Here is a 27,500-nt window from a genome sequence, read left to right as displayed (position 1 = left end):
CCCTTGGCTAGTGGAAACCGAATAAACTTCACGGCTAATATCTGCCTTTCTCCAGTATTACCATAACTTTCCCCTAGCCGTCACAAGTCACTCCCCGGACCCTCCCCTGTCTCCTCCTCGTGAGACTCACCCCCCCCCCCCGCGCCTCCCGCGCGCGCCTATATTCACTGCACCCTTGAAACACTAGGATTGATTGTGTTGTCATTACTGTCAGAGAAGCAAGTATCCTGCGAGATACCCATATCCTAGATAAGGTTTTATAGTGCTATGTATTGTGCTGTAATATCTGCTGACTTGTTCTGTGTCTGATTGTGGTAATATACATGTAAAGGTTATTGCCTAGAGTTTTTGTGTCCTGCCTCTCTTTATTGCACTAAGCTCCGGTCTCGAAAGAGGACCCCGCTCCACGTTAGGTGTAATAGGAACGAGAAGTCGAGCCTAATTTCACCTAGCATTATATATATATATATATATATATATATATATATATATATATATATATATATATATATATATATATATATATCCCCCAAACCTCCTATCCTAGAAAAATATATGGAGGCAGGATTATGTTCCTAGAATGTGGATAGCTGATGAACAGAAAATATATATATGAACCTTTTTTTTGTGTACAGTACTATGAAGACCAATAATTATTTCTACCCAATATAGTCATAACTATCTTGTGATCATTATTTAAATATCTCATAGGCCGCGCCTTGGTTTACTGATGACAAGAAGGAAATGGTTAGACTGGTTATAAAGCAAATGGAATTGAATGTGCGGTGCTGTGCATGTAGATGCCGTAGCCAGTGAGAACAAGGTGATTTAAATAATGGATTCTCTTTGTTTGTTGAAAATAATCACCCCAATATAGAGTGCTACTCTTACTGTATACTCTCCATTTTTATTTTAGGTAACCATCTCATATAACTTGCGTTCAATAGAGCACCGACACAATATATTTGCTATTATTATTATTATTATTATTATTGATAGTACCTGGCTGGGGAGTGTTGCTGATACAATGGCGGTGAGAGGAAAAAGCCGTGTTGTATCTGATATGGCTGTGGAATGCAGGATTAAGTTGTGATGAGTGATATGGTTGCAGAGAGAGAGAGGAGGCGGTATGACAAAAGCTTTAAAGTAGAGAACTGTGAAATACAATATTGGCAGATGGATACCAGGCCAAAGTAGTGGAGGGGTTAATGTCAATGAACTTTGAGCAAATGGATCTGGACAACTTGTGGAATGCATGAAGGAAATGTTTAGTAAAAGAGGAAGAAGTTGCTTGAATGGATGCAAGAAAGGGAGTCAGAAGAAAGAACAAGGAATCTGTGAGCCTAAGCGAGTTTCTCTGTTCACAGCTTGCCACGACTGCTGGATTTATAATGCCAAGGCCTCCCATCCTGGGTGGTAGTGCTAGAAGGTCCCTCTCTTCTGGTGTGGGGATTTGGCCATTGGTCAGAGATGGGAGGAATGAATCCTTGTAGCAGCAACTCGGTATCTGATATGGTTCTTATCACGAAGGTACACTTGTGCTTTACACCAAACGTAAATGCGTTGTATGCTGCATGAGGTTCTGTTTTTGTGTGGCTGGATAATACATGAATTTCTTCCACCAGTGTCTTTACCTTATCACTCACATATTGTTCTTTGAATATCTTAGTTCCAATCACAGCCCCTAGATGCCTCAGACCTTCCATAGTCACTATCACGTTTGTGCCTCTAAAGGCCTCCTGTGCATCTTCATAGTAAGCTGGTTTCGCGATCAAGATGGACTTACTTGGATTAAGGCAGTAACCTCTTTCAGGACCGTGAGATGTTACAGGATACAATCATTTCTTCATATCCTGCACCTTGCCAGCACATGTGGGATCATCTACATAGGCTACTTGTTTTACATTGGTCGCCTCGTATTTGATCTGTTGTTGTAGCACTGTCATAGCCAGGGCGTACATAGCCATGGCAACGGGGTTCCCCTGGGTAGTTCCTTCTGTGGACTGGATTACACCGACATCGTGAGCAGCTGTCTTACCCACAATGTAGAGGTCTGCTGGTTTTTTGTAGGTGTTTTCCACATACTGGGCAAATGCTGGGAATTTAACCTTCATGTTGTGCACTGATTGCATTGCGCAGTTGACCCTTGTGCGGTGTGATGCGGTGAGGATCTGTCCGTTCTCCCCTTTGGGGCTAAGATGTGAATGAATGTGTTTGAATGGATGAGTAAATGGAGAGTGAGTCGTCCTGTCTCGGCTACCTCCCTTTCCTTGGGGGAAGCAGCCTAGGTATATAGATAGATAGATAGTTGTGCAGCATTGTCTCTTCGCTTGATGGAATTAAATGTGTTTGAGGCATCAACTAATAATACTGCCTGACAGTCCTCTTCATCATATATATTCTTCATGGAGTGAAATGCTGCCTGCTGGCCTGCACACACTTGGAGGTTGCCAACTGCCTGCATCACATCATCTTTAACCACCTCCATGATGCATTTTCGTATAATCCATCTTCAAACTTCATCCACCCCGATGTGCCTACATCCAGGATTCTTAGCAAGGGGGATTAGTCTCATACTACTACTACTACTACTACTACAGCAACAACAACAACAACAACAACAACTACTACTACTATTACAACTACTACTGCTGTGGCGTATATTACACCATAAAGTATTGTACCTCGCATTTCATCTACACACATGGTTTCTGTCCCTCGTGGCCTTTTCCTCATTTCACCTACACATGTGGTTTCTTCCCTCGTGGCTTCTCCCCACTTTGTTCTCAGAATTAACATCGCTATTGGTGCCGCTACCAATAGAATTCAATTTCTCTTCCCTCCTCACCTGTAGTGGTGCCTAAACCAATCAAATTTGTATATTCAGGCGACCTAGGCCTACCGGTGCTCCACCCACCTCATTAGGGGGCTTAAAACCGAGCGGGCAAACTCGGTCGTCCTTCTTCTTTCCACTCAGAACTACACCGGGCTACTACCTGCCTTGCTCTCCGTCTCTCCTGGTGAAATCTGGCCACGTGGTACAACTTTACATATACGATACACATAAACACATCAACCCAGCACTTCCGCTTCTCACTAAATTCATTACTCTTATTTTTACTCTGTAACTATTTATCCATGTAATTGATCCACACAAGCTGTAATATAATTGCCTTGTACTATTTCGAAATCATGTGGTAACTCTGTATTGTTCCAAGTCAATACTCCCTTCCCTGTCTATTTCTTCCCAGCACAATTGTGTTTATCTATCCTTACCATTTGCCTTGGTTTAGCTCCTAGCAAAATATATATTCTCATAACTAAAACGACACAGTGGTTACCCCAACCTTATAACGTCACACTACTACTAGTACTACTACTACTACTACTACTATAATTTCTACTACTATTACAACTTCTGCTACCACTACAACTAAACAACCACAACAACAACAACAACTGTTACCACTACTGCTACTACTACTACTACTACCACCACCACCATTTTGTAATGTAATCTGACGCTATAAATAACTTGAAGGGAATGGGTGGTTATTCCTTCACACCCAGACTTTATCTTCGTTTTCAGTCTCTCTCTCTCTCTCTCTCTCTCTCTCTCTCTCTCTCTCTCTTGTTGCTCATATCCGATATTCTATCCCAGAAAACGCAATTTACATATATAGCAATAACTGATGCTAATAATAATATAATAATGATAATAATAATAATAATAATCATAATAATAATAACAATAATAATAATAACAAATAATAATAACATGATGAAAAATAAGGGAATGGGAAGAAGAAGAAGAAGAAGAAGAAGAAGAAGAAGAGGAAGAAGAAGAAGAAGAAGAAGAAGAAGAAGAACAACAACAACAACAACAACAACATTAATAACAATAATAACTAGAAAGCACTCTGAGAGTGCATTCCTCCACCAATGCTATTGTTATTAAAAAGTGTTCCGATCCGGATCCGCCCCCAAATTTAACCAATTGCTCTTTGACCCATGACTCACTCTTCCACAATTTTTAATTGAAATTCATTGAGAACTTTTACAGATATTGTACGGGATATATAGGATTCGGATCCGGATCCGCCCCCAAATTTACACATTTCTTTCTTGGCCCATAGCTGACCCTTCCACAAAATTTCACTGAAAATTCATTGAGAACTTTTGGAGATACCGTGTGGACAAACAACCAAACAGAAAAACATAGGTGAATATATATCCTCCTCCAACTTCGTTGGCAGAGGTAATAATAACAAAAATAATAATAATAATCATGACAATATGATAACTAGTTACCTATTTACCTATTATGTAGCCTAAATAAGGAAGCTTCACCATAGCCCTTTTTGGTATTGATTGCCTTTGAAAGCATGGGTACATTTAACATTTGTCTCAATAACTGGCTATCTGTATGCTTAACTGTAGCCATATTCCTTTCAGATAATAAGAGGGACCACAACTATATTTCTGTAAAGTTGCATCTTTACAGCTTTTGTGGTTTTCTAAACATTTTACAGAGAAAACACTCAGCAGATTTGAATTCAGTGCTTTCTATTTACCTATCTATTGCCAGACGCCTTAATCCTCTAAGGAATGGCCAGACAAATCGCCGCCATTTCACTGCCCTGCTCCCAACTCACAGCCTTTCCTCTCATATACCTCTCCATCCCTCCATCTTATTCTTGGTCTCCCCTTCCATCTCCCCCATCCACCTCACTCACATATACTCTCCTCGTCAGTCTCTCACTCTCCATCCTCTCCACATAGCCAAACCACCTCAGTGTGTTTCTCCTAACGCTTCCTATCACATCCAAATCCACACCACAATGCTCCTTCACATCCTCATTTGTCAGTCTCTCTCCCCATGTGACTCCACATGCTCCTCTCAAATAACTCATTTCCACTGCTCGCACTCTTGACTTCTGTCCTTCCAACAAGGTCCAAGCCTCACTTCCATACGTTAGAGTTGGTACTACAATACTGTCATATTAGTAGCTTTTTCACTTCCATGATCACTTCCCTGTTTCTTATCACTGCTTTCAAAGAATCAACAACTTTTCTTCCCAGTTGTACCGTTTCAAGCACTTCACCCTCTAAACTTCCATCCTTACTCATCACACTACCCAAGTACTTAAATGCACTCACATTTACCATTTCCTCCTCATCCAACCTCACTTTACATTCAGTGAATTCACTTCTCTTGAAGACCATAACTTTACTCTTCCCTACATTCACCTTTAGATTCCGTTTCTTACACACTCTCCCAAACTCATCCACAAAGCCTTGCAGCTCCCATTCGTCCTCACTTAACAATACAGTATCATCTGCAAAAAAGGGTATAGGACGTTTCTAAACACTGCCCTCTCTCACTAGGGCCGTTCCAACATCCACTGCTCTACATTGTATCTCTTTTATAACCCCATCCATATACAGATTGAACAACCATGGCGACATGGCACATCCTTGTTACAATTCAACCTTCAAATAGAAAAATTCACTCACTTCACTATCCAGACCCACTGCAGCCTTAGCACCCTCATACATACTCTTCACGGCCTTAAACAACTTCCCATCTACTCTATAATAAATTATACTCTTAATACTTTCCACAATCCTTGTCTATCCACCCTGTCATATGCTTTCTCCAAAACCATGAAGGCCACATACAACTTCTTTCCCTTCTCTAGAACTTTTCCACTATAAATCTAAGAATGAGTATCTGATTTACACAACCTCTTCCACTCGCAAATCCTCCCTGTTCTTCTTCTACTAATTCCTCTGTTATTTTCCTAACTCTGTCAATAAGTATCCTACCATATACTAAGGAAACAAATGCCCCTATGATTACCACACACTTCTTTTTCCCCTTTCCCTTGTACAGAGGAATAATTATACCTGACTTCCAATCCTCCAGGACTCTACCTTCCTCCCAGGCTAGGCTAATCTGCACATCTTCCACACCCATTCCATTACTATCTCTCCCTCATGCTTCAGCATTTCACCACATACTCCATCAATTCCTGGGGCTTTCCCCATTTTAACTTTCTTCAGTTCCTCGACAACTTCCATCCTACTGATTTCTTCCTGTCTTCTCACATTCCTCTTTCTCCCAGCCATTCCCCAGCTGCTTATACTTCCGTTATTTTCATTCTCTATCTTCAACAATTCCCTAAAGTGTTCTCTCCATCTGCTCACTTTTCTCCCCTCTCCACTAGTAATCTACCATTTTTATTTCCCCCCCCCCCCCAACAGACTTCTTTGACACCCTGTCAAACACTCTTTACTTCGTTCCAGAACATTTTCTTACATTTCCTCCACTTTACACTCTAGTTCCTTCCAAATTCCTCATGCACTCTCTTCTTTCTCTTACTAATCATTTCACCTCTCCATTCCTCTCTACATATAACTCTCTCTTCCGTCTCTCAATTTCTTCCACACCCCTGTTTTTCATGCACTCACTATATGCTTTCTTCTTGTGTGCCACAGCCTCTCTCACCTCTTCATTCCACCATACTGTTCCCTGCATCCCCTTTCGCCTTCTCTTCACCTCACACACCACCTCACATGCTGCACAGATTTCTTCTGTGAATATCTTTCACACACCTTTTCCACGTCCCCCGTTAGCTCCAATCCATATTTACCCAATTGCCCCCCCACTTCCCTCATATATTCTTCCTTTTTCCCCTCCTCTTGTAACTTTTCCACCCTCCTTGTTTGAACTACTTCCTCCTGTCTTTCCCTTCTTCTATTTCTTCATTTCATTTGGACTTTGATTCTGACAACCACCAAATGGTGGTCAGAATGTCCACTCCCCCAACCTCTATATACTTTTGCATCCACTACACACCTCATCCTTTCATCCACACACACATAGTCAATCGTTGCTTTCCGTTCATTCAGTTTACCACCCAGACATCTCATCACTCGCCACATACATTTATGGATCATTTTGTGCCTGAATAGAGAATTAGCTATCACCAACTCCCTCCCGCCACAAGTGTCCACTAAAGTACTGCCATTCTCATCCATCTTTGCAGGCACACCCCACTCACCAACCACTCCATCCACCTTCACATTCCCTACTTTTCCATTCATATCTCCAATAAAAAACACTCTCATTCCTTTCAAACTTATCCATGCACGCTTCCACATTTGTCCAGAACTCTTCTCTCACTCTGCTTTCACGATCTTGCGTTGGCGCACACACACACAGTTGCCCACATTTGTAGTCCAACTTTCACTCTTACCCACACAATCCTTGAACCAACTGATCCATACTTTCTTGTATTTTCCTTGCATCTGTTACTCACAACAATATTCACTCCTCCTTTGCCCCCTCATTCTCACCTTCTCCCGTGCATATACCCCATCCATACTCCAATTCTCTCACACTCTCACCTCTTCATTTCAGTTAATCCACATACATCCACTCTCACACCCTCAAGCCCTGGACAATCTCACATTCTTTCACCTTAGCATTGCACCCCTTACATTCCCTGTAGCTATCCGTACCATGTCCTTTGTTCCGTCCTTAGTCGTCACCTTTTGGTCAGTCCTGGTCCGGGGCTTCTTGTTCGTATTGTTAGTTAGTTGTTTTCCAGGGAGGGGCACTAACCCTCCGCCAACCCACTTGTTGTCACGAGTGGAACACGTGTTGGTTGGTTATAAGGTTACTACCCAGCACTAAATATATTCCTAGTTTACAGAAAATCATTTGGCTTGCTACTCAGTGTAGAGCTACCCTAAAAACAGAGTACCACTACACTAAGTGGGTGGATGATGGGTGCCCCCATCTACCACTAGGTTAAATGACAAAATATTCAGCCAAACTTCTTAGTAAACTTTTTATATCATAGGATTTTCAACCACATAGCTGTATCTCAGTTATGTAGATTCTGAGATATTTCAATTTCAAATATGCAAGTTTTGCCCCAAGAATGAGTATATGACCTACAAGTACTTGGGTTACCCTAGGGTACCTTCCTGTATAACACCATCAAGATCTAAGAAAAAAAGTGCAAGGAAAAATAATAATAGTTTCCAAAACATTAAGCTTCGCCATACATATGGCGATGCTTAATAATAAATGATGATAAATATACGAATAGGAAGAAGAAGAACCAGAAGGAGGAGGAGGAGGAGGAGGAGGAGGAGGAAATGAATAAAAATAATAAGAAAAGAAGAGGAAAAGGAAAGGAAAAAGAAGAGGAAGAAGAAAAACAAGAAGAAAAGCAAAAACAACAACAGCAACAACAACAACAACAACAACAATCATCATCATCATCATCATCATCATCATCATCATCATCATCATCATCATCATCATCACATCATCATCACCATCATCATCAACATCATAACTGGAGGCCCCTCATACATATTAGCGCGGCTAGATCTTGACCTACTTTCACCAATTTCAACCTCGTCCAATATTTTCATCCCTACTACACACCTGTAAAATTTTATGATGATATCGTGGGCGGTTGGAAAGTTATCGTGGTAAAAGACACAGACACACACACAGACAGACACACAGACAGACTGACAACCTGAAGACAACCCCAGCATCGCTATCGCGGCTGGTAAATACACACACACACACACACACACACACACACACACACACACTTAAGTGCTCGAGCGATAAAAACACGAAGGTGAACGAGACAAACTGATAAACACTACTGTGAAGACTGTTTTCCAAAGGGCTTTGCGGAGCTTCGTTTTGTATCGGCAGGTGTTCCTTGGGGCATGGCCAGGCTGAAATGTGTTTGTTGACCAATGGGAAGAGAAAACATTATATGAGTGTTTTAGAAAGGAATAGATAGATAGATAAATATATAGCCAGGCTGATTGGTTGGCAGAGGAGAGATGCTTATATACAGAAAGTCAGACAGAAAGATATAGATAGCAGGTAGTTGGGTAGATAGATGGATAAATAGCCATATAGATAGATAGATAGGTAGATAGATGGATAGATACACAGACATACAGAAAGCCAGATACAGATAGGCTAGTAGACAGACAGAAAGACAGACAGATAAAGTTAGAGCTAGACATCTAATATACTATAGCAGTAGCCGTGTTGTGTGGTGTGTGTGTGTGTGTGTGTGTGTGTGTGTGTGTGTGTGTGTGTGTGTGTGAGTTTTGGGCAGCTGAAACTACACATTAAATCGCACCAAACTCGGCAAAAAAAATCGCAAAAAATTTGCTGATGTGAAAAACTTGGTCCCATCACGATTGAAAAACTTTTACTATATTTAATGAGTGATCAAAGTTTGACCAAAAAACGCCGCTCCCGGCGTGAGTGCGAGAAACTGGGGTTGCATTCATCGTAGAATTTTTTATGGCTTTATGTCTAATATACTATAGCAGTAGCTGTGTGTGTGTGTGTGTGTGTGTGTGTGTGTGTGTGTGTGTGTGTGTGTGTATGTGTGTGTGTGTATTTTGGGCAGCCGAAATTACACATTCAAATTGCACCAATTCGCGATGCTGCAAATAACACGATCAATTGATTAGCGGCAAAAAATCCAAATGACAATGTTAGACTAGAACAGCACATGAACGGACCATCTTGGGCCCTTTGATGTCGTCTTGACGGTCGATAGTGACAACGTTAGACTAGAACAGCACATAAATGTGACTCGGATTACCTGACATGACCGCAATGCACGCGCAAAGCACAAGGAAACAAGTGAGAAGCACGAGAAAACGAGCACGAAGCCAGAGAAAACGAGAGCACAGCACGAGAGCCCTCTGCAGGAGCAAGTGCGAGAGGGCCCGAATGGCGCACGAACACTTGAGGTTTTAATTTGACGTAGTTTAGAGCAACAAGGTTCAGGAAGGAAAGGAAGTGTAATCTGCTGCATGAGTCGCTAAGGAAGTGATACTGTGGAGCCTCCTATGGGATTTATAACACTATCCATATTAACACCTTCCTAATATCACACCCGCCGCCACAGTCATAGCTGAAACTAACTGCTAACTCACGTGTTACTAAATCTTGCCGAGCTCACTATCTAAGTTATTTCTTGATTCATGGCCTGGAGGAGGAAAGTTAGAAGCCCCCCTCCCGTCTCTCTCTCTCTCTCTCTCTCTCTCTCTCTCTCTTTCTCTCGAGAGAGAGAGAGAATAAAAAAGTGTATTAGGCTACGAAAATGAATCATTTTTAACTAGGTGAGATTTTCGTTCTCTTCCGGCTTATTCCTGTAGCTCAGTGGCAGAATAAGATAATACTGAGGCTCAGCATCATTTCCATGGCACTTCTTCGTGACTAGCACATATTCCGGAGTCAAAAACAAGAGAGAGAAGTGACAATTTTTCGGCTAATTAAAGTGAATTAAGACAATGCTACAGCTCGGTATCCTTTCCGTGGCACTTCTTCGTGACTAGTGTCATATTTTTGTGTTAATCTACTGTTACAGTTCCGAAGTCAGTGTGGAGAGATAGGAATTTCACGCTTAGTTAATTTGACAGAATATACTACTGCTCAGCATCTCTTTCACAGTACTTCTTCGTGACTAGCACCACATTCCTGTGTTTACTGTTGCAGGTGAGGAGTCAAGATGGAAGGTTGGCAATTTGTAGCAAAGTCAGTGTACACAGTGCATAGCAGCATACCCCAGTGTTGTAATGGGGTGTATAAAAGCCTGCGTTGCTTAGAGGCAATGTGGGGATCCTCTCTTTGGCTCAGTGGTAACGTGCGCACATATCAAGCACAAGGGCCTGAGATCGAATCTCGACCAGGACAGTGTGATTAATTTGTTAAGTTTCAGTTCGGTTATTACACTGGTGGCAGCGGATAGATATGAGGCGAGGCCTTCAAGGCAATGATGTGTGTTGACAGCCTTAGATCCCCGGGGTGAGCTGTCAGGTATGGTTCACAGTGCTCCCATGGTGTGGTTCACAGCACCCCCAGTGGCGGTCCCCTATGCGCTATGCTACCACATGTGTTTGAAACTGATCAAATTAATCACCAAGGGGAGAAAAGAGTGATGTAATGGGGTGTATAAAAGCCAGTGTTGCTTAGAGCCAATGTGGGGATCCTCTCTTTGGCCTATGAAGTGCGAGGGCCTGAGATCGAATCTCGGCCAGGACAGTGTGATTAATTTAAGTTGCAGTTGGGTTATTACAGTGTTAATAATTAGCTTTAGTTTAGCTTTCAAAATGGAGAGGCTGTAAGTTGAGCCCGAGATAAAGAGCACAGAGAACTCGCAAGCAAAACACTTTCCTTGGAGACATACTGTACGTGTGCTTTTTATTAAGCTGTTTACTTCTTTCTTTATTATCGCCTGCCTTAAGCAAGGCGGAGCGATAATGTTTTTGCCCGTGGTTGTGTGTGTGTGTGTGTGTGTGTGAATATCTGTCACCATTATATCTCATGAACTGCTTGAACTGTCAACATGAAACCTTTAGGGTATCAAGATATGGCCAAAATTCTGGACGAGTTCGAAAATGGGCACTCGGGGTCAATGTCAAAGTCACCAAAATGGCTGCCAAATGTCAACTAGTTTTTATCACCCGCCTTTGCAGTATTATCTCCCATAAACTGCTTGAGCTATCAACGTGAAACCTTCAGGGTATAAAGATATGACCAAAATCTTGGACGAGTTCAAAAATGGGCACTCGGGGTCAAGGTCAAGGTCAAAAAATGGCTGCCAAAGGTCAGCTAGTTTCTTTAATATGGATTGGCTTTTTTGTGAAAGGCAGTGACTGAATTCTGTAGAGTTTTGCGAATTTTCTTCAAGTCTGGTTTGTACATAGCTTGTAACTTGGCTAACAGCATATTCTGGCGGGCGATTAGCATTCGGCTCCCGAATGCTTTTTTTTTTTTTCTTCTTTTCTCTTGATGGATGGATGGATGGACTTAATTCGAGTAGGAATGATTAATTCAATATATTGTATAATGATACTTTATTTTTAGATAGCAACAATCCAATAATATTTTAACATTATAATTTATGGAACTGGCTACTGGAAATATTGCTCTAATTTCTTGAATGTAACACTTGACTGCCACTACCACCACTAATTATATATGCTGCATCTGCTAACGTTAGTCATTAAAGATTTACATTCCTCTTAATAAAATCTATATTTGTTTAAAATGAGTTTTATGCTTCATTCACTTTAACTGGATGGAGATTTTCATCCTTTTGTGGCATATTTCCAGTCTAAATCCTTTTCACAGCACTTCTTCGTGACTAGTACTATTTTTCACCATTAACCTATTGCTTCATCTCAGAAATGAAGATGGAGAGATGTTATCTGTTGCCTACGGTTTAATGATTTTAATTTTATGGAGATTTTTGTTCTGTTTGCAACTTCTTTCTAATCTAATTTTTTTGTATAGCACTTCTTCATGACTAGCATCATATTCTACTATTAATTTATTGCTGGATCATATAAAAGAACACGGAGAGACGTAATTTTCTCATATACTTCTTTCATCTTAACTTGGCCCAGGTTTTCGTCCATTTGTAGCTTCTTTCCCGTAGCTCAGTGGCAGGAAAAAGACAATGCCACAGATGTAAATCCTTTCCACAGCACTTCTTCATGACTAGCACCCTTTTCTAGCGTTCATCTTGTGGTACATCAGAATTCTGAAAATGAAGAGATGGCAATTTTATGCCAAGTTTAAATGAATGGAGTATAGTGATCATCTTGAGTCAAATGGCTGTCTGATCACATGCATCACTATACGCCTCTTACACTGACTTGGCCCAATTTTCATCCTTTTTGTAGCTTATTTCGCCTAGCTCAGTGGCAAATAACGACAGTACTACGGCTCTACGCCCGTTCTGTAGCACTACTTCGTGATTAGCACCATATTCTAGTATTAATCTGTTACTACAACTCAGTCATGAAATTACAGAGATAGCAATTTCAGGCCAAGTTAGTGTGAAAAGGGTATAATAAGCACAGCTGACGCATCATAGCCTTCGTATTGCCCATTCTTTAACGATTTATTCTATGCATTACACATTATGATCATGTTGTGTGTTACTGAGACAAGCTATATCGATACCAGGGTGAGAGAGAGACAAGCTATATCGATACCAGGGTGAGAGAGAGACAAGCTATATTGATACCAGAGAGAGAGAGACAAGCTATATCGATACCAGGGTGAGAGAGAGACAAGCTATATTGATACCAGAGTGAGAGAGAGACAAGCTATATCGATACCAGGGTGAGAGAGAGACAAGCTATATCGATACTAGAGTGAGAGAGAGAGAAACTATATCGATACCAGGGTGAGAGAGAGAGAGAGAGAAAAGCTATATTGATACCAGGGAGAGAGAGAGTGAGACAAGCTATATCGATACCAGGGAGAGAGAGAGTCAAGCTATATTGATACCAGAGTGAGAGAGAGAGAAACAAGCTACATCGATACCAGAGTGAGAGAGAGTGAGGTACAAGCCATATCGATACCATGGTGAGAGACTAGTGGTTGAGGAAGAGGAGCTACGAAGCCTCCTCTGTCACTTAGGCCTGTATTCTCGTCCCTTTAACACCTCTTCCTTAACGATTTATTTTGGAGTATTGCTGCTTAATATAATTTTGTACGATATTTATACAGAGTACGGCAATATTGAAAGGACTTATATAAGACAGGATAGGAATCTAAAGTGTAATAAGCAAAATAAATCGCTTAGGAAAAGGTATGAGGGAATTTCCTTAACTAAAGAGAATACGGGCTTTAGAATGGGAGTCCTTGGAGTATAGAGGAATGTTTAATATTAATGTGGTAAATTGTTGTTCCACAGAATTTTGAATAGGACATTGGAATACCCCTAAGTAAACACGTTCATGGCAGGATGGACAAAGCCATGACAAAAACGATGATTGTCAGGTGAAGAAAGGAAGGTGGAACTCTTGAGTGGGGTGAGGCTTCCGGTGTCAGGTGAAGAATGGAAGGTGGAACTCTTGAGTGGGGTAGTGTTTCTGGTGATGTGAGGGCGTGTAGACGATGTTATGGGTGTGGCGGGTGATGATGTGTGGCCAGACTGCAGCCATCATCTGCTGATAAAACTAATACATTCTCTCTGTCTTTGTCTCTCTTTGTGTCTGTCTGTCTGTCTGCCTGTCTGTCTGCCTGTCTCTGTGTCTGTCTATCTGTCAGTCTATCTGTCTGTCTGTCTGTCTCTGTCTCTCTGTCTGTGTGTGTGTGTGTGTGTGTGTGTGTGTGTGTGTGTGTGTGTGTCTGTCTGTCTGTCTGTCTCTGTCTCTCTCTCTCTCTCTCTCTCTCTCTCTCTTATTTTACATAGTTTGGTCACATTTTTCTTCTCAGTAAAGATGACTCTAATTACAAATCAAGTGAGGCGTCATGACACAGCAGTAGCCAGTGCCAGGAGGTACAGTAGGTATAAATGTACAATGTATACTAGTACACTGTTGTAAGGAACGACGGAATTACCTTCATGTTGGCATCATATCCATGGCTGGCATTACTGGGTGGGCGGGGATCCTGATGGACGAGGGGGATGCGTCTCTCCGGGTGGGCCAGAGGGACGAGGGGGGCGCGTCCCTTCGGGTGGGCCAGAGGGACGAGGGGGGCGCGTCCCTTCGGGTGGGCCAGAGGGAAGAGGGGGGCGTGTCCCTTCGGGTGGGCCAGAGGGACGAGGGGGGAGACTCCGTCCGGGTGGGCCAGAGGGACGAGGGGGATGCGTCCCTTCGGGTGGGCCAGAGGGACGAGGGGGGTGCGTCCCTTCAGGTGGGCCAGAGGGACGAGGGGGAAGCGTCCCTTCGGGTGGGCCAGAGGGGCGAGGGGGGTGCGTCCCTTCAGGTGGGCCAGAGGGACGAGGGGGGAGACTCCCTTCGGGTGGGCCAGAGGGACGAGGGGGGAGACTCCCTTCGGGTGGGCCAGAGGGACGAGGGGGGTGCGTCCCTTCAGGTGGGCCAGAGGGACGAGGGGGAAGCGTCCCTTCGGGTGGGCCAGAGGGGCGAGGGGGGTGCGTCCCTTCAGGTGGGCCAGAGGGACGAGGGGGGAGACTCCGTTCGGGTGGGCCAGAGGGACGAGGGGGGAGACTCCCTTCGGGTGGGCCAGAGGGACGAGGGGGGAGACTCCCTTCGGGTGGGCCAGAGGGACGAGGGGGGAGACTCCCTTCGGGTGGGCCAGAGGGACGAGGGGGGAGACTCCCTTCGGGTGGGCCAGAGGGACGAGGGGGAGACTCCTTCGGGTGGGCCAGAGGGACGAGGGGGAGACTCCCTTCGGGTGGGCCAGAGGGGCGAGGGGGGGGTCCCTTCGGGTGGGCCTGAGGGACGAGGGGGGAGACTCCTTACGGGTGGGCCAGAGGGACGAGGGGGGGGTGTCCCTTCGGGTGGGCCAGAGGGACGAGGGGGGGGAGTCCCTTCGGGTGGGCCAGAGGGACGATGCGGTAGCGTCCCTTCGGGTGGGCCAGAGGGAAGAGGGAGACTCCCTTCGGGTGGGCCAGAGGGACGAGGGGGAGACTCCCTTCGGGTGGGCCAGAGGGACGAGGGGGAGACTCCCTTCGGGTGGGCCAGAGGGACGAGGGGGAGACTCCCTTCGGGTGGGCCAGAGGGACGAGGGGGAGACTCCCTTCGGGTGGGCCAGAGGGACGAGGGGGAGACTCCTTCGGGTGGGCCAGAGGGACGAGGGGGAGACTCCCTTCGGGTGGGCCAGAGGGACGAGGGGGAGACTCCCTTCGGGTGGGCCAGAGGGACGAGGGGGGAGACTCCCTTCGGGTGGGCCAGAGGGACGAGGGGGGAGACTCCCTTCGGGTGGGCCAGAGGGACGAGGGGGGAGAGTCCCTTCGGGTGGGCCAGAGGGACGAGGGGGGAGACTACCTTCGGGTGGGTCAGAGGGACGAGGGGGGGGTGTCCCTTCAGGTGGGCCAGAGGGACGAGGGGGAAGACTCCCTTCGGGTGGGCCAGAGGGACGAGGGGGGGGCGTCCCTTCAGGTGGGCCAGAGGGACGAGGGGGAAGACTCCCTTCGGGTGGGCCAGAGGGACGAGGGGGGGGCGTCCCTTCGGGTGGGCCAGAGGGAGGAGGTTGAGGAGAGAAGTCCACAGGGAGGGTTGCACCAGTAACGGAAGACGGAGGCGGAGGGGGAGGCTGCCTCCTACCCGAGCCAAAGGGGAAGAATGGGGGAAACAGTCCTGGCAAAGGCAACACAGAAAGATGATTACGTTAGTTTAGGAGTTTTTGGGCTGTGTTATAATTCTGTCAAGCACGTATTGTAACCATCCAGCCATCTTTCATTCCTTTTTTGCACCATCAAGAGCGTAGGAACCCCAGGGTTAGGCTGCACAGGCATGACATTTAAGGCAAGGGTGATCAGCCTTACTCGCCTCTGTCTCTGAGTGGCATTATATGAACAATAAACCCTAACATCTATTCCACCTCTCCCTCCACCTCACTCGCATACACAATCCTAGTCAGTCTCTCATTTTCCGTCCACTCCACATGGCCAAACCACCTCAGAGTCTTTCTTCTAACACTTCCAATCACACTCGTATCAGTACCACAGCTCGTATGATATACCCTCTTTACTCTATCTTGGCTTAAACCTGTCATTTCTCCATCTTGAATACTAAGATGGAACAATAGGTTGACACTAGAGTATGCTGCTGGCCACGAGAAAGTGTTGTGGAAAGTCTGTTGAGCTTTAGTAGTGTCTTTTATTGCTACAGAGTTTCGTCAAATAAGCTGCATGAGAGGGAAAATCTGGGCCAAGTTAGAGTAAAAGGAGTATACCACTACTCGCAATATGTGTGAATCACTGTTCTGAGGTCTCAGAACAAATTAAATATTTTCTTTATTAATGAACCGACAAAATAGAACCTTATTTTTCATTTTCTCCATTTCATTACAGTTTATCCACAATTACACCAGGTTTTGACATCCCCTTCTGTCAGCATTTAATCCTTCGTTTGTCAGGAGGGGTATTTTGGTACCCCTAATTTTTTTAAAAGCTCATATTTCCTAGCCGGTAATTCGAATATTTCTCTCCGTTCCAGAACTCTCCTGATTCAGTGAGGGGAGGGAGCATGTGGATTGGTTTAGTCCTGCCTCTGCTGTAGTGAGAGAGAGGGGCACTTCCCCCCCCCCCTGGGGTGTCCAGTCACCCTATCAAACTGACCATTTAGATCATATTGTGATATAGATTTTTTTTTTTTTTTTTCAGATTGTTTATCATGATACTGATTTTAAAAATCACAAAATGTATTTTCCTGTGCGTGTTTACCTGACAAATGAGATATGAGTCCATTTGTTATTTTCTTCTGATAATATAATTTATTGTATTATATTATTATAAATTAATAAACACCACCTACAAGGCATTCAATCTTTTCATTAGTGATTTCAGAGATATGGTGAAGCGGCAGTATGAATATACTTTACATGTTAGTAACACTACATGTATTTTTGTATTGGGGTGTTGTAACACCCCACCGGACTAACCACGTTTGAATACCCCACAGGACTAACGAAGGGTTTATGAAACGCGGTGTTCAGAATCAAAGATTTGTCGGTGCAGCTTATACACTCGGATTTGTGCATTTTCCTTCACAATATTTTCTTTGTGCAAATCAGAGGAGTAAGACTTATTTTTAAATCTTTTTACCTTAAAATGTCCCCGCACCCAGGAAAAATCGTAAGTCAGGTCAGGAAAATAAGATAAATACGTCATCGAATATGGCATGATCACTAAATCAGTGCAGCTGACAAACTGATGCCCCACTCAGTGCTGCTCTGATGAGCGAGCAGTATATCATATCTGGGTTACGTCTCTTGCAGTGAAAAAATTGGGAATATATCATAGACAGTGTATGGGTGACAGGCCATACAGCACTTACAGCACTTACTCTGTCTTCCTCTGTATTTCATTCAGCCTACGACCCCCAGTCCTTTAAATGTAATGTGTTCTGATAATTCGAAAGGAACTGATCTTGAATATAGCTCTCCTTTAGTATATTTTTCTTGGAGGGAACAATTTTGCAAACTTGTAGCCTTTGGTTCTTTCTTCATTGCATAAAACGAAAAACAAACCCGTTCTTTATTTGGGTTAGTCTGGGAACTCATTATTGAATCGCCCAGTAATTTCCATCGCACTTACCTGATGTGCTTGACGTGGAGCTACAGTTTTGCACCACCTGCACCCACGTCGTTAAGTACGTCGCGTAGTCTGTGATGTTTCCTGTTGATGAAATGGACAGTTAAGTGCAGATATACATTACGCAAATCGCTATACTCTTTTCGCCTTAACTTGGAAGATTTTCGTACTTTTACAACTTACTTCATGTAGCTCAGTGGCAGAAAAAGACAATGCTATGGCTCTAAATTCCGTCCATGACACTTCATCGTGACTAGAATCTTATTCTTGTGTTAATCTAACGTAGCAACTCAACATTTAAGGTGAAGGGATGCCAATTTTCGGTCAAGTTAGAGTAAAAAGAATATAGGTGAAAATTATACATATATCAACACTAATATCACTTGGGCTGAGACTATACAGTATGCCAGACTACCACACTGAGATAATACCAGTGTAATTCTTAAGTTTATCACACTGACACTGAGATGATACCAGTGTAAATCTTAAGTTTATCACACTGACACTGAGATAATACCAGTGTAATTCTTAAGTTTATCACACTGACACTGAGATAATACCAGTGTAAATCTTAAGTTTATCACACTGACACTGAGATAATACCAGTGTAGTTCTCCATAAGTTCATATAATTTGTAATGATGTGTTGTTAACCATCAGATTAATAGAATTCTCACCTGCATTAGCCAACGCCTCCGTGACACCTGTAAGTGAAAGAGAAATAATTATGTCAGTGGAATAATGATGGGGTTACTAGTCAAGTGTGTGTGTGTGTGTGTGTGTGTGTGTGTGTGTGTGTGTGTGTGTGTGATCAAGTACCTATGTACTTGACTTTTTGTGTATTTGTTTGTATGGATGAATATTTCTACAATATATTAGAGTGTATCAATTTACCTTTCTAGTTGTACATGTGTACGCATATATATACAAAGATCATGTTATGTGTTTTTTATAAACACACACACACACACACACACACACACACACACACACACACACACACACACACACACTCTCTCTCTCTCTCTCTCTCTCTCTTTTCATGACAGTTTCAAAGGAAACAAAGGTAAAAGTTGTGTGTGCAGAGCCGCCATATACAGTGGATGTCAATGTAAACTGGACGTCAGTGTTCCTCGGGCGTTGGTTAACAGTGTATGAATACCAACACAGAATTAGTTTGAAAACTGTTGCTGCTCTTTGTGTTGTTGCTTAGCCTCAGTAGGTCTGGCTGAGCAGACCCGTCGATCATATGTAAGCAATTGTGCTCCCTTGTGGTAGACAGCACCTCACCGGTGATAGATCATGGTCCTTCCACGCAGGGAGGTGCATGGAATTGTGAAGAGATTTGGCTCCTGGGTGAACGTCACAACTGCTTCACTCCACCCAGGCTATACTGTAGTACTACGGGTAGGTTCCTCATCAGCGCTTGTTGTTGTTGTTACTGTATGTGTAATAAGTAACAGTGACTTCAAGCATGTGATTGAATGTATTAGAGTTTCATCTTTCTTTTTATCCATGTATTTATAGCCAAACGGCTTAGCTAAGAGTTTCTTTGCCATGCCACTACAGGGTAAATAAATGCTGAACCCATGTGAGCCCAGTGGCCTCAATACAGGAGGGACCTGAGCATTTTCAAAAGATAATATAGCACTGAACCTGGGGTAGGGACCTATGAAATTCGCATCTATGAGCCGATAGTTGGAGGGCAGTACGCTTAGTACCCTCCCGGCACAATCCCTTACACAGGAACCCTGAGAGCTAATGGGTTAAGAATGTGACCTTAAGTCCCGCAAGGTATGGCCACAAAGAAATCGCCTCCATGTCACCCTGTCCTGTCATTTCAGTCAGTCTAATCTGTCCATTTTACTTACAGGTGATGTTAAGGCTTCCCGTTGAAGGTGGCCGGTGATGATGTCTATGATGTCCGCGGCGAAATTCTGGTTGCTCTGTGGGGAAGGGAATCGCCAAAAGGTGAGCGAGACTCTGTATCAAAAACAAAGGGAAAAGTCTATCTATATACCAAGGCTGCTTCCCCCAAGGAAAGGGAGGTAGCCGAGACAGGACGACACACTCCCAATTTACTCAACCACTCAAACACATTCATTCTTATCTTAGCCCCAATGGGAGAAGGGACAGATCCTCACCGCACCACACCACACGAGGGTCAACTGCGCAGTGAAATCAGTGACATCTGCAGCAGGGGCCAACAGCAGAGCTGGTTTACCCCTGCCAGATCATAATGGACCCATCCCCTTACCTACACCTGACCTGATCAGCTGATCAGACCAAATGCGGGAGAATATCCTCTCAGGGCTGCGTCATCATTTCTTCATTCACAATTTCTCTCCATTCATTTCCATCACGCACAGCCACTCTTCCTTGCTCAACAGACATCCCTCTCACATCCAACACCCTCTTCACACTGACCATCCATCCTATTCGTGGTCTTACTCTCAGCCTTACACGCCACACATTATATCTAGTTATCTTTTTCATCAATCGCTCATTATCCATTCTCTCCATATGGCCAAACCATCGCAACACCCTCTGCTCAACTCGATCAGCCATCTCCCGCACAACTCCAGCTCTCCTTCGCACTTCATCATTTCTCACTTGATCCATACGCATCACTCCAAACATACTCCTCAGACACCTCATCTCCATTACATTCAAACTTTTCCTCTTTTTTACACCCATATTCCATGTTTCAGCCCCATATATGCAGTCGGTACCACAACACCCTCACACAGCCTTCTCTTTACATCCACTCTAAGCGAACGACATCTAAACACTTTTTTCATTCCTCCCAGCACCTTTCCTATTTCATTTATTCCAAACTTCACATCTGCATCTATTCTTCCATCCACAGCAACATGTGACACTAAATACTTAAAACACTCTACCTCCTTAAGCAACTCGCCATTCAAAACTATATTCATCCCCCTACCATCTACCAACCTCGTACACTTCGTCACTTTACTCTTTTTCTCATTTACTTTCAATTTCCTCCTTTCACACACCCTTCCAAACTCCTCTATCAACTGCCTCAATCTCTCCTCTGAATCAGCCACCAGTGCAGTATCATCTGTACATAGCAGCTGCTTTAGATTCCACTCTCTACCGTCATCATTAACCAGACACAGGCCTCCACCCAACACTCTTGCATTCACCTCTCTTACAACACCATCCATATAAATATTAAACAACCAAGGCTACATCACACATCCCTGCCGCAGCCCCACTCACACGGGAAACCAATCACTCACAGTATTTCCCACTCTTACACACGCTTACTGTTTACATGAAAACTTTATACTCCTTTCAACAACCTTTTGTCGAGTCCATACAATCTTGAAACGGTCCACAAAGGCTCCCTGTCAGTTCTATACGCTTTCTCAAAATCCATGAACGCCCAAAACACATCCTTACCTTTTTGCTAAATACGTTTCACACACCTGTCTCACAGCAAACACCTGATCCACGCATCCCCTCCCTCTCCTAAAGCCACACTGCTCATGACCAATGACTCCCTCTGTACCCTCTCTAACTCTCTTAATTAACAGTCTAGCATATACCTTACCTACAACACTCAACAGACTTATACACCTACAGCTAGTACATTCTTACTTATCACCCTTACCTTTATACAACAGGACCACACAAGCACTTGCCCAGTCAATTGGCACCATACCTTTCACAGAACACACATTCAACAATCTTACTAACTAGTCAGCAATAGTCGCTCCACCCTCTTAAGGCATTCCACAGCACACCCATCCATACCTGCAGCTTTCCGTGTTTTCATGTCCATTACTGCCTCCTGCACTTCCTCCATCGTGATCAAAGAATTATTCAACCCTCACAACACATTTTTTCCTTGCACCTTTCCATCTGCCACCATCTCAGCCTCCCTTTCCTCCTCTAATTTTAACAATCTTTCAAAATACTCCCCCCATCTCTTCCTTACTGCATACATCTCAGTTAACATCCTTCCATCCTCTGCTTTTACTTGCTCTTCCTTCCCAGGCTCTCCCTTTCGCACCCTTTTCATCTTCCAAAACATTTTTTTTATTCTGTTGAAAATTCTCGGTCAACCGCCTACCCCACCTCTCATCTACTGCCACTTTAGCATCACACACAACCCTTCTCGCCCTATTCCTCTTTTCCTTATACCTCTCATATGACACCTCATCCTTCCTCTGCAGCCACACTTTATATGCACGTCTCTTCTCAGCCACAGCCATACATACTTCCTCGGACCACCATTCACTTCCCTTTCTTACACCACTACCCACGCGTTTCACACCACACACCTTTTCCGCATGCCCCACCACAGCACTCTTAAACAACTGCTACTCCTCCTCCACACTGCCATTCTCCTGATCTTTCACTGCATTGCACTCATCTTTCAATTTCTCCTGATACTCTATCATTTTCTCTTCTTTATCCAACTCACTCACTTTCAAAACCTCCTTGCCACACCTAACTCTCCTAGCTCTCACCCATCTCTTACCTACTCTCAACTCTCCCTCCACCAGGTAGTGGTCAGACATACCTCCACCGTCCCCTCTCAAAACTCTCACATCCAACAATCTTCCTATTACATTCCTGGACACAACCACATAGTCCATCAATGCTCTATCAACAACCCTTCCACCCTCCTGCCTCACGCATGTATACTTATAAATATCTTTCTTCTCAAACAAGGTATTTCCAATCACCATCTCTCGCTCAACGCACATCCCTGTCATTCATTCCCCATTTTCATTTCTTCCAGGCACACCATGCATACCAACTACACCTTCAACTGCTACATTTCCCACTCTAGCATTCAGATCTTCCATCATTACCACATTCACATTCGCTCCAAAACTCTGCAGACACTCATCAACATCATTCCAGAAAGAATCACTCTCTTCTTCATCCCTTTCACAACCAGGCCCATATGCACTCACGAATACCCACAACTCACGTTCAAATTTCGCTTTCACCCACATCAATTTCGATGACACCTCCTTCTATTCAGTCACACACTGCTGTACCTCCGGACTCACTAACAAGGCCACACCTTCTCTTGCCCTTCCTCTATTAACACCTGGCAATCTTCCATTCACACTTCCAAACTTAGACTCACCTTTCCCTCGCATCTGTGTTTCATTCAAAGCTAACGCATCCAACTTTCTTCTCACAAACATTCTTCCAATCTCCTCCCTTTTAGCCTAAATCGTATACATCCACGCACATTTATAGACCCAATCTTCAGGGTACGGGGATAACCCAATCCCCCATCCCTTTCTATGGCCTGTCTCTTTTTAGGAACTAAAAAAAGAATAAAAACAATAAATAGAGGAGGGGGTCCCTAGTCCCCCCACCCCGCCCCTTTTAGTCGCCTTTTACGACACGCAGGGAATACGGTGGCAGAATTCTTCCTAACGCAACCTGGCCGCAGAGTAGTAGTACCACCCCATTGTGCTGCCAGATTGTGTCCCCCCCGCCACAGGGAAAAGTAGACAGAGAAAATGGAGTATGTGTTGCCTTTGGGGGTGGACGTGTGTAGTTACTACTGGTTGAAGATAGGATTGATTATGTGGGGAAAGGTGTATATTGCGAGAACATATGTAATAATAATAATGATAATATTAAATATCATAGCAATGATAATACTAGTAATAAAAATAATAATGATACTAAGATTAGTAGTAGGTTTAGTAGTACATGTGGTACTAGTAGTTTTGGCAGTAGTTGTGGGAGTAAGGGTAGCAGTAATAATATAACAATAATAGTTAATAATAATAATAATAATAATAATAATAATAATAATTAGAAGCAGTAGTAGAAGTTGTAGTAGCAGTAGTTGTAGGTGTAATAGTTCAAGCAGTAGAAGTTGTAGCAATAATTCATCACCATCATCTAATCCTGTGTTGCTCCATGAGGAGTGTACAAGCCCGAGGCTAGGCAAGTTGGTCCTGACATTTAAGATGAGAGTGACCAGCCTCACTCATCCCTGAGTGGCATTACGTGATAACCCCAACCATCCCTTAGATATAAACCTGCACCGGCTCCATCCGATTGGAGCGCTTGAATTACCCACTATACTACCAAGTGCCATAATTTGGTTATATGGGTACCACCCAATGTAGTAAGTGGCTTCCTGATGTACAGGAAACCATTTGACTTGTCACTCAGTGTAGAGTCACTCATAGGCAAAAGGAAGAGGAAAGAATGATGGAAAAAAAAAAAAAAGGCAGAGGAGGGAGTGTAGAGTCACCCGTAGGCATAAGGAAGAGGAAAGAATGATGGAAAGACAGAACAGGACGAAAGGAAAGAAGGAAGGGAGAGAGAATAGGGCAGACACCCGAGAGCAGCACTACATCGAGTGAGTGGATGTTGAGCGCCCCCACCTACCACTATGTCCATCCACCCATCATCCAATCATATGTCGCCCCATAAGAAGTGTAGGAACCCGGGGCTAGGGAAGTTGGCCCCGACATCTAAGATGACAGTGACAAGCCTCACTCATCCCTGAGTGGCATTATGTGAGCAATAAACCCCAACCACCCCTTGGATGTAAGCCTACACAGGTTCAATCCGATTGGAGCACCTGAATTACCCACTAAACCACCAGGTGCCATAATTTGGTTATATGGTTACCACCCAGCATAGTAAATGGTTTCCTGGTGTACAGGAATAAAAAATAATAATAACAATAACAACAACAACAACAATAATAATAATAATAATAATAATAATAATAATAATAATAATAATAATAATAATAATAATAATAATAATAATAATAATAATAATAATAATAATAATAATGATAATAATAATAAGCAATCTATTGGCAAACACCTTAATCCCGCAAGGAGTGGCCACAAACAAATCGCCTTCATGTCACCCGGTCCGCCACCATTTCACCTCCCTGCTCCCGGCTCACTCCCTTCTCTCTGCAATGCCTCTCCACTCCATTCCTCCATCTCATCCTAGACCTCCCCGTCCCTCTCCCTCCCTCCACCTCACTCACATACACTCTCCTCGTTAGTCTCTCGCTCTCCATCCTCTCCATATGGCCAAACCACCTCAGTGTATTTCTCCTAACGCTTTCTATCATATCTACGTTCACACCACAACGCTCCTTCACTTCCTTATTTGTTAGTCTGTCTCTCCATATAACTCCACATCCTCTTCTCAAATAACTCATTTCCACTGCTTTCACTCTTGATTTGTGTCCTTTTAACAAGGTCCAAACTTCACTTTCATACGTTAGAGTTGGTATCACAATAATGTCATGCAGCGACTTTTTTACTTCCATGCCCACTTCCCTGTTTTTTATCACTGCTTTCAAAGAACCACCACGTTTTCTTTCTTGTTGTACCCTTTCAAGCACTTCACTCTCCAAACTTCTATCGTTACTCATCACACTACCCACGTACTTAAATGCACTGACATTTTCCATTTCCTCATCATCCAGCCTTGTTATACATCTAGTGACTTCATTTCCCTCGAAGATCATAACTTTACTCTTCCCTACATTCACCCATAAATTCCACTTCTTACACACACTCCGAAATTCATTCACCAAACCTTGAAGTTCTGCTTCGTCTTCGTCTTCCCTTTACAATACAGTATTATTTGCAAACAACAATACAGGGAGTTTCCAAACGTTGTCCTCTCTCATTAAATCTCTCCATCATCCACTGCTCTATCTTGTATCTTATTTATAACCCTATCCATGTACAGACTGAACAACTATGGAGACATGACACATCGCTGTTTCAATCCAACATTCCAAAAGAAAAATTCACTGAATTCACTACCCATACTCACTGCAGTCTTAGCCCCCTGATACATACTCCTCAATACATTCAACAGCTTCCCATTTACTCAATATATTCTTAATATTTTCCACATTCCTTGTCTATCCACCCTGTCATATGGTTCCCCAAATCCATGAAGGCCTCAGAGAACTTCTTTCCCTTCTGTCGAAACTTTTCCACTAAAGACCTAGTAATGAATATATGATCTCTGCAACCTCTTCCATTCCTAAAACCTCCCTGTTCTTCGCCAACTAATTCCTCTGTTATTTCAATTACTCTGTCAATAAGTATCGTACCATACTCTTTTCCCATTATACTAAGAAGACAAATGCCCCTGTGATTATCACACACTTCTTTTTTCCCTTTTCCTTTGTACAGGGGAATAGTTATATCTGACTTCTAATCCTCTGGGACTCTACCTTCCTCTCAGGCCAATCTGCACATCTTCCATATCCATTCTACTACTATCTCTCCCCCATGCTTTAACATTTTACCACACATTCCACCAATTCCTGTGGCTTTCCCCAATTTGATTTTCCTCATTGCTACCACTGCTAACGTCCTACTGATTTCTTCCTTTTTTCTCACCCTCATCCTTCTCCCAGCAATTCACCAGCCACTTATCATCGCATCACTCTCATTCTCTATGTTTAAGAGTTCCTGAAAGTGTTCTGTCCATCTGCTCACTTTTTCTCCCATCTCCACTAACTTCTGTATCTCCCTGTCTAACTCTCTTTACTTCTTTCCAGAACATTTTCTTACATTTCCTCCACTTTACATTCTAGTTCCTTCCAAGTTCCTCATCCACTCTCTTCTTACTCTCTACCTATGGTAATGGGTGGAGATAAATAAGAAAAATAAATATAAGGAGGGAATAAGAGAGCTACTCTCTGTTGCCAGACGCCTTCTTCCCATAATGGGTGGCCACAAACGCCTCTACGTCTTCCTGTCGTGTGCTGTTTGGCTTCCCTCCCTTCAACTCACGTTCATCCTCTAATATATCTCTACACTCCATCCCCCCATCTCGTCTTCGGTCCATCTCGCTGACATACACTCAGTCTCTCATTCTCAATCCTCTCCACATGGCCATCCTCTCCACATAAAGTAGTTGTAGTAGTAGTAGTACTAGTAGTGTTAGGGGTTCTGGTGGCAGTAGCGGTAGTAGTGTTAGGGGTTCTGGGAGTAGTAGTAGTTGTAGCAGTAGTAATCGCAGTAGTAGTATTAGCAGTAGTAGTAGTAGTTGCAATAGTCATAGTGTAGTCAGTAGTGCTATTAGTAGTATTAGTAGTATTAGTGGTTGTGGTTGTGGAGGTTGTTTGGGTAGTAGTAGTAGTAGTCTATCTAGCTCTATCTATATACATAGGCAGCTTCCTCCAAAAAGAGAGGTTCCTGAGACAGGATGACACACTGTCAATTTACTCATCCACGCTCACAGATTTACTTGTATCTCAGCCCGAAGTAGTAATAGTAGTAGTAAAAAGAATATTTAATACATTGGTGGAGCACCAACCATCCAGTCACTTGATGTAGTGCTGCCTTCAAGGTGACTCTGTACTAAGTGGCAAGCCACATGGCTTCCAGTAATTGAA

At 43.5% G+C, this 27,500-nt stretch overlaps 1 long non-coding RNA gene across 1 annotated transcript; it reads right to left on the bottom strand.

Annotated features, from left to right (window-relative positions):
- Positions 1-16,069: 16,069 nt before the first annotated feature.
- Positions 16,070-18,800, bottom strand: LOC145398288 (uncharacterized). The gene is made up of 3 exons (XR_013897113.1): positions 18,769-18,800; positions 18,096-18,176; positions 16,070-16,134 (listed from the first exon to the last, which is right to left on the bottom strand). It is a non-coding gene; the product is annotated as an uncharacterized LOC145398288 (long non-coding RNA).
- Positions 18,801-27,500: the final 8,700 nt, after the last annotated feature.

Source organism: Coenobita brevimanus, chromosome 45 (assembly GCF_032717465.1).
Source record: "Coenobita brevimanus isolate Jiangsu-jjx chromosome 45, ASM3271746v2, whole genome shotgun sequence".
NCBI lineage: Eukaryota > Metazoa > Arthropoda > Malacostraca > Decapoda > Coenobitidae > Coenobita > Coenobita brevimanus.
This window is presented reverse-complemented; position numbering and strand designations above follow the sequence as displayed.